The 8291-nt window shown below is 38.6% G+C and overlaps 1 pseudogene; it reads left to right on the top strand.

Moving 5' to 3' along the window:
* Window positions 1–2192: 2192 nt before the first annotated feature.
* Window positions 2193–3936, top strand: LOC124974073 (upstream-binding protein 1-like; annotated as a pseudogene).
* The last annotated feature ends 4355 nt before the right edge of the window (window positions 3937–8291 follow it).

Here is an 8291-nt window from a genome sequence, read left to right as displayed (position 1 = left end):
TTGCCTTTATGATGAAACCTTAAGTACCTTTTCCTTATAAATCAAAAATAAGATAATAATGGCCATCACTAATGCTGTAAAAAACTCAGACTAAGGCAAGAAATATTAAATGTAGAAAAGTAAGATATATGAAAATTGGAAGATTTCTCCTTTTTCCCATGGACCTTTGTATCATTTTAAAACTCCTTCCTCTCCCCACATCTCATCTTTTCCCACCTCCTCTCTCTCCTTCACCTTTTTCTCTTCTCACTTTTCCACTCCTCTGTGTATATATCTTCCATCTTCTCTGCTCTTCTTTTTCTCCTACCAGAAAGGTTTTCTATGTTCAGACACCCTCAAGAATATGAACTTCCATTCCAAGGCAGTTACCAAGTTTTTCTAATTGTTTTTAATTCAGAGCTTCCTCTAAATGGAATTGTCATGGACCAATTTTATCTATTCTTACACAGTAATATTTATTGAGCACCAGCTCTATATCAATGCAGAACTAGCAATACTTGTTACCAGGAGGCCATAGAAAACATACTAATTGCTCAATATGGTGGGAAAGAGAAAGGCTAATCAAAGGATCAACTATGCATTTGGATCATTATTAAATCTGAGATTGGCACCATTGCAGTGGGACAGATGTCATCAGGGGATTCGAAGAAGTTTTCCCTCATCAGTGATTCTGAGCTGAAAAGTTACTACCAGGAAAAGTTTATTAAAAACTTGCTTGAAGTACAGGGGAAGCACATGCAAAGTCCTTCATTTAAGAGGCACCATGAGAGACTTTAAAAATTAAAACACTTGGGTAAATAGGGTCTGTGAAAAGAGTGCCATGCTCATACAACATTTCGAGATCAAATTCCATGTTTCAACTTCATTGCCAGAGCAAGAGGAAACCACATAAGAATCTAAATACGAACTTTCAAACTAACATTTTCTCATCTACAAAGCAGGGTAGAAAAATAGATTGAAGAGAAATATAAATGGGTACATAGAGACCAAATGCCAAACTTTTTGCAGTTTTCCAGGTAAAGATATTATGGCACCTAATGATGTTAGACATGAAGAGCAGTGGACAAATTTCAGCAATAATTCAAAAGGAAAATAGACATGATTTAAATGTGCATTTTGTAACTCTATGGTGGCTATTTTATCTAATTGCAGAATCTAAAGAACAGTTATTTAGAACAGAATCCCTGAAAGGAAAAGTGACCTTTGGTTAAAGAGGCCACTCCCAGGATAATGTTACATGCCTTGATTTCCCATGAATGTGCTGTTTATAGCCTGTTTTTTTTTTTTTTAACATAATGTAATCAAATAATAGAATGCAAAAGATATAAAAATAATACTAAATACCCAAACCTATGGCACAGATTAAGAGGTAAAATATTGCAAAACAAATGAAACCATGCTAGGGCACGTAACACCAAGAATATCAATTTATGCTCCCAAAGAGAATCTTTTAGATTTGTTTGTTTTTGTTTTATAAATAAATATTTATGTCCAAGTCTCCTGAAGTACTCATAAGAGTGTTTAAGTTTATGCCTTGGAGTAAACTGCTGGCCATAGTCTGCAGGCCTTCAGTGTTGCTACATGTCTCTCATTTGTGCCCTGGAAAGGTGGCCGCAGCCTTCTCTTCAGGGTTACGTGTGAGTACGCATTGCTCTACATCTTCTCCTACACCTGGCATTCACTCACTGAAAGGAAGAAAAAATTTCTATTCCAAATATCAATTTTATTTCCACGTGTGATTTAATTATTTCACATTTTCATGATTACTCTTGAAATTTTGAATCTTAAGATGTTTAGGGTTCGCCCCCACGCGGTCCTTGGAGCCGGCTGTGCTCCCGAGCCCGCGCAGTCGGGGGGCGGGAGGGGGGGAGCGGAGGCAACCCAGGCCCGGAGCCCCGGAGCCCCGGGGCCCCGGGGCCCAGGGGCGGGGCGCGCAGGGGGCGGGTGGCGGTGGCATGAGGAGTGGGGCGGGTGTCCCCGGGAGGGCGCTGTCAGCAGACAGGTCGCTCCCGCTGCAACTGCTCGCCCCTGCCAGCTGGGCCTCGGCCGCCTCCGGGGCTGCCGCTGGTGACCACTGGCAGCGTCGCTGGAGGCTTCACCTGCGCCCTCCCCCAGGACGCACCCGCGGAGCTCGGGCCCCTTCGCCCCGGACGCGGAGGCCGCTCTGCGCAGGGTGGCAGCGAGGCCGGAAGATGGCCTGGGTACTCACGATGGACGAGGTGATAGACTCTGGGCTGGTGCAAGACTTCGACTCCAGCCTCTCGGGCATCGGTCAGGAGCTGGGCGCCGGCGCCTACAGCATGAGTGATGTGTTGGCATTGCCCATTTTCAAGCAGGAAGATCCCAGCCTTCTATTGAATGGTGAAACGAAACACCCACCCTTTCAATATGTGATGTGTGCTGCCACATCACCAGCAGTAAAACTACATGATGAAAACACTCACTTACTTGAACCAAAGTCAGTCTTATGAAATTCGGATGTTGGATAATCAGAAAATGGGAGATATGCCTGAGAACAGTGGAAAATTGGTAAAGAGCATCATAAGGGTTGTATTCCATGACAGACGGCTACAATATACAGAGCATCAGCAACTTGAAGGTTGGAAATGGAATCGCCCAGGAGACAGACTTCTGGATTTAGATATTCCAATGTCTGTGGGAATAATCGACACGAGGACAAATCCAAGTCAGTTAAACGCGGTTGAATTTCTGTGGGACCCTGCAAAACGCACATCTGCTTTTATTCAGGTATACTGCATCAGCACAGAATCTACTCCACGGAAACATGGTGGTGAAAAGGGAGTACCTTTGAGGATCCAGGTTGACACCTTTAAGCAGAATAAAAATGAAGAATACACAGATCATCTTCACTCGGCTAGTTGCCAAATTAAAGTTTTTAAGCCTAAAGGTGCGGACAGAAAACAAACTGACCGAGAAAAGAAGGAAAAGAGAATAGCTCATGAAAAAGAAAAGTATCAGCCATCCTATGATACCACAATCCTCAGAGTGTTCTCCGTGGCCTGATACCCCCACAGCCTATGTGAATAACAGCCCTTCACCAGCACCCACTTTCACCTCTTCCCAGCAGAGCACTTGCAGTGTCCCAGACAGCAATTCTTCCCCAAATCATCAGGGAGATGGAGTTTGTAGGCATCAGGTGAACAAATTCAACCTTCAGCTACAACCCAGGAAACACAGCAGTGGCTGCTCAAAAACAGATTCTCTTCCTATACAAGACTGTTTTCTAATTTTTCAGGTGCCGACTTATTAAAATTGACAAAGGAAGATTTAGTTCAAATTTGTGGTGCAGCCGATGGAATTCGCCTCTATAATTCACTGAAGTCAAGGGCAGGCCCAGATATGATGCAGGCACTGATGAGGGCAGAGGTAGACTGAAAGACTGGTAGCAATGCACATGGGCAGAACTGATTTCTTGAAGACGACTGTGTTTGTTGCCAAGAAAACAAAACTTCTAATTTAGGTTGGTTAGGCCTCGCTTAACCATCTATGTCTGCCAGGAGCAGCCGTGTAACGCCACGCTGCAAGCACAGCAGCAAGCTGCAGGAAGTGGAGGCCAGAAGGGCAGTGGGACGCCTTATGTTTACCATGCAATCTACCTGGAAGAAATGGTTGCCTCAGAAGTTGCTCGAAAACTTGCGTTGGTGTTTAATATTCCTCTCCATCAAATTAACCAGGTTTACAGACAGGGTCCCACTGGCATCCACATTCTTGTTAGTGATCAGATGGTTCAGAACTTTCAAGATGAGAGTTGTTTTTTATTCTCTACAGTAAAAGCTGAAAATAATGATGGTATCCACATAATTTTGAAGTGACGTCTTATGTAGACTGAACTATATCCAGTACCAAATAAAGTCACGCTAAAAGTGTGTGAAGACTAAATCCAAGAAGTCTTGGGATTGGATTTTACCATATGAAATGTTTCATATTGAAAACACAGATGACCTTTCTAATGAACTGTGTGAGAGGCAAATCTCACTGTCACTGCCATAGCCAAGCATCCTCATGAGAGCAAGCATGTCGGGACAGTGTGCATCCCGCTCTGGAGGCCATGGGGCAGGCATGGCTACCTGCTCTGGCAGAGGCCAGTAGATACAGTTCCCAGAAGCAGACTTTGCTGGCTTTTTACACTGTATGTGGTTTGGAAATGAATGTAAAACTTAACCATGGGCATTTACCTTTCTGTGCCAATTTGGTTTTTATTGCCTGAACCTTATTCTGACCTGGGGAGGAGATGGGAGACAGAAAGGAATCCATCAGCAGAGAGATGGATTGTGCTGATGTGGTGGTGGTGGTCAGGTAAGAGGCTCAGCACCTCGGGAGAAATCATGTCTAAGGGTTTAGGTCTGAAATGATCATGCCAGACTGGAGAGGATCCAAGCCAGGAAGATGGGTGTGAAGCAAACTGCATTATCGGGAGTACCTTGTTGAGAGGATCAGTGTAAATCCTAATAGGTACAAAGACTTGTGTTTTTGCTTTGTCACAGATTTATTGAAAAACTTTTTTCCTCTGCTTCCAATTTTAGCATTTTAGTTTCTGGTTTTCAGTTTTTGAAGCTTCTTTGCCTTTTAAACCTGGTTTTCTTTCTCATTTCCTTCTTTCTCCACCCCATGCCTTCCTATCCTTAAGCATTTCTAAAGGCCTACCCCAGACATTGGAAATAGTTGATGTAGGTAGGGGGCACACAGTTTTATTGTTGGTAGCTTCTGACTTGGTGTTAAGGGATCTTTGTTACGAACAAGATGAAATGATTCATGGAAACACTAGATATCATAAATCTAACACTAAAATGTACCAAAAAAAATCCCTTTGTCTCTTCTCAGATGTACAATCATGAATAAACATTCTGGTGATTGAGAGGTTTTTAATAACCACACAATGACTTTTTCTTAAAGTGTGCATCTTTCATAAAGAGTTCGCTAACACACTTCTTCCCCCCCCCAAAGGGAATCCTCTGTTTTCTTCTTTTGCTTCTCCCTTTACTCAGAGCCTTCCCAGAATTCATCGACAAGCATTTTTGAGGCCCGTGGTGTAGCAGACTGAATTTTTAAACCTTTCAATTACAGCCTCTGTTTACTAAGCTCTTTTGGTTTGAATGTACCGTTTGATCCTCATCTTTGTTCAGGTGGAAATAGGAATGATTAATTATAAGTTTGAAATCTCTCCCAGAAGACAAATGACTTCACTAGGCCAAAACTTTGGCCTTGGTTTTATTCATAAAGGGGTTAATTATTTGCTGCAAAGAAGCACTGTCTCATTATTTTCATCTTAGGTTTGGAAATATATTACTCCTATAGGCCACGTAGGAGGAGAGTTTTCCTTTTTGTCCTTCTCCCTTTGCTTTTGTGTGACCACGTTTCCTGTACTAGTCACTTGGTTCTGAAAGAAGCAAGTTTCTCAGTTGTTTTATTAGTTTCGTCTATTTAACATTCCTTTGGGTCTCATGATTTATGGAACAATAAATGTCAATTTAATGCTGTGTGCTATTTAAAATTCATCAGGTTTTAGAAGTGGGGTAAAATACAAGCTCATCAAACTTGAAATTATACTGAGTGGCATTGACTATTAGTCTGTCCCAATAAAACAGGTTAAATAAATTATGGCACCAGCAAATTTGCTACTTTGTTTTTTTAATAGTAGGATGTACACATCTCAGTACAATAAATTTTTTCCGATTGTTTTGCAAAAAAAAAAAAAAAAGATGTTTATTGGTCACTTATGTTCTTCCATGAATTGCTCGTTTATAACTTTTGTTATGCTTTCTGTTGGGTTATCTGTGTGTGTGACTGTGTGCACAAGTTTGTCTTATTATTATTGATTTGCAGACCATCTTAATATATACTGGCTTTTATCTTGTAACTGTGGTAAATATTTTCCACCTTTTCTGAATGGGTTGTCTTTGCTCTGTCTGTTATCTTTGGATTTTTTTTTCACTGGAGTTTAGTGCCAGCAATTTTACTAAGTACTTTTTGATTCTCGTATAAAAAAAAATCTTTCCTTTCACCAAACACATAAAATATTATTTTTTAAAATTTTTTTTGTATTTAATTCACTTGGAATGTGCTACTATATGGTAAATGTGAATTAATATTTTTTTTTTCATACAGGAAGCAATTGTTTCAACAGTTGAAACATCTCCTTTTCCCAGTCTTTCTACATTGCCAGCTCAATTACACATTACATTTTCAAGTATTCAACATGATGCACCCAGATTTGATTTTGCTGCTCTGGTCTATATCAATCATTTTCTTTTACCATAGTATTTAAATTTCTACCATTTAATGATGTATCCTGACCTATAGTAAAGTAGTACACACACCCCGTTTTTATCCAGGGTCACTTTATTATTGGCACTTTACTCTTTTACACACAATTTAGAACTATCTTTTCAGTTTCCTCTGGTTGTGATCACATTGAATTATTCAGAAATTTTGAAGAATTGACATTTGTAAGATGTAATCATCCTACTAATGAATTTAGTGTATCAGCCCTTTAAACCTCATTCCCTTTCTAGAGTGTTAATTTTTTCCATAACTACATTCAAGTTTGTTAGACAGTTTTATAATTACTTTAACTTGGAAGCAAATTACATATTTTTAAATCTTTTAAAAATATAATATGCATATTCTAACATCCTCAAAATTGCTACATTCTCTTATTTAAATTTCTAGAGGAGATAATCATTGTGCTCTTGTATAAGCACCTACTTTGCTTCTAATCTTCACATATTTTTCTTGTCTCAGTTCACTGAAGGAATGTCATTTGAGAGGTACCAGTTTTAAAGAAAGAATTAATAGTGGCTATTATTGCCTTATTTCTGATTCTGAAAGAAAATGAACTTGTGATTTCATCAAAAAGATGAACATTGCTGACTGATTTTAGAACCAGATTGTGTACATTTCCTTCTAATTTCATTTTTAAAACAATTTTATATATAACTTAAATGCTACCATTTTTCTGCATTTTACAATGAAAATACTTTTTAATGTTTAAATTTGCTTAAAAGAAATAAATTATATCTGCATCTATCTTAGATACAGATAGATATAAAATTATATGCATTGTTATATTTGATTTGACAATTAGGGTTTTCTGCATGTATATTCATGAGTGAGAGTGTTACTATTATATTTTCTATTTTGTAATGTCTAATTATTATATGTGTCAATTTTACTGTGCCTCTGGGTTGCCCACATATTTGAAGAAAAAAAAAAAAACATTATTCTGGGTGTTTCCGTGAGTGTATTTTTGAATGAAATTAACATTTAAGTTGGTAGATGGAGAGGAACAGATTGTCCTCCCTGATGTGGGTGGACATTGTTCAATCAGTTGGTTCTGGCTATAGAACAAAAAGGTGTGACTTCCCGAGTAAGAGAGATTCCTGTTTTCTGAAAGTCTTCAAACTGGAAGAGTGGATGTTTCATACTTAGAAATTTGAACTAAAGCATCATCTTTTCCTGCTTCTTGAGATTCCCATCCTTCAGGTTAGGGACACCATCACTCTTCCTGATTCTCTGGTCTTTGAACTCAGCATAGAATGTACATCATTGTCTCTCCTGGGGCTTCTGCTTGTTGACACACCCTGCAGACTCTGGGACTGGCCCATCTCTGTAATCAGGGGAGTTCATTCCTTGTGACACATTGCCTTCTGTATATACTTCCTACTGGTCTTATTTCTCTAGAGAACTCTGACATTCATACATTGTCCTTGTCTGATGTTGATATAGGGTTCTTCTAAGACTAATTGGGAAGAATTTTAACTCTTTTTCACTCAGTGAAATAGTTTACATAATATTGAAATGAGTTCTTAGAACCATCTGGGTCTTGGGTATTTTTTCCAAAACTGACTGTACTTTCTTCCAATCACATTATAGTAGAAATGGATATTCTAGAAAACTCTCCCTCCTGAAATAATCTTTGTTTTGCTTTCATATTATTTCATCTACTTTTCAAATATTTTTAAAAATAATATCCTTATCTTTCCTAGCTCTTATGTTTTAACGTATATGATCTTTCTTATACTTATGAACTTCTACTTTGTGGTTTTTACTGTTTTTTTCCCCTAACTCCTTAAGCTGGATGATTAGTCTACTAAGCCCTTAAAATTTCTTTAAAATTTCTTTAGTTGAATCTCATATATTTTGCTATTTTTATCTTTTAATCTTCATTAAATCTACAAAGTACCTATATTTATTATGCAACCCAAAACCTATGTGAAGAAACTTTAAAGTTCTCAAACGTAAGAGTTTATTTAAATTATCTTAGTTTTTGA

This window comes from Sciurus carolinensis, unplaced genomic scaffold (assembly GCF_902686445.1).
Source record: "Sciurus carolinensis unplaced genomic scaffold, mSciCar1.2, whole genome shotgun sequence".
NCBI lineage: Eukaryota > Metazoa > Chordata > Mammalia > Rodentia > Sciuridae > Sciurus > Sciurus carolinensis.
This window is presented reverse-complemented; position numbering and strand designations above follow the sequence as displayed.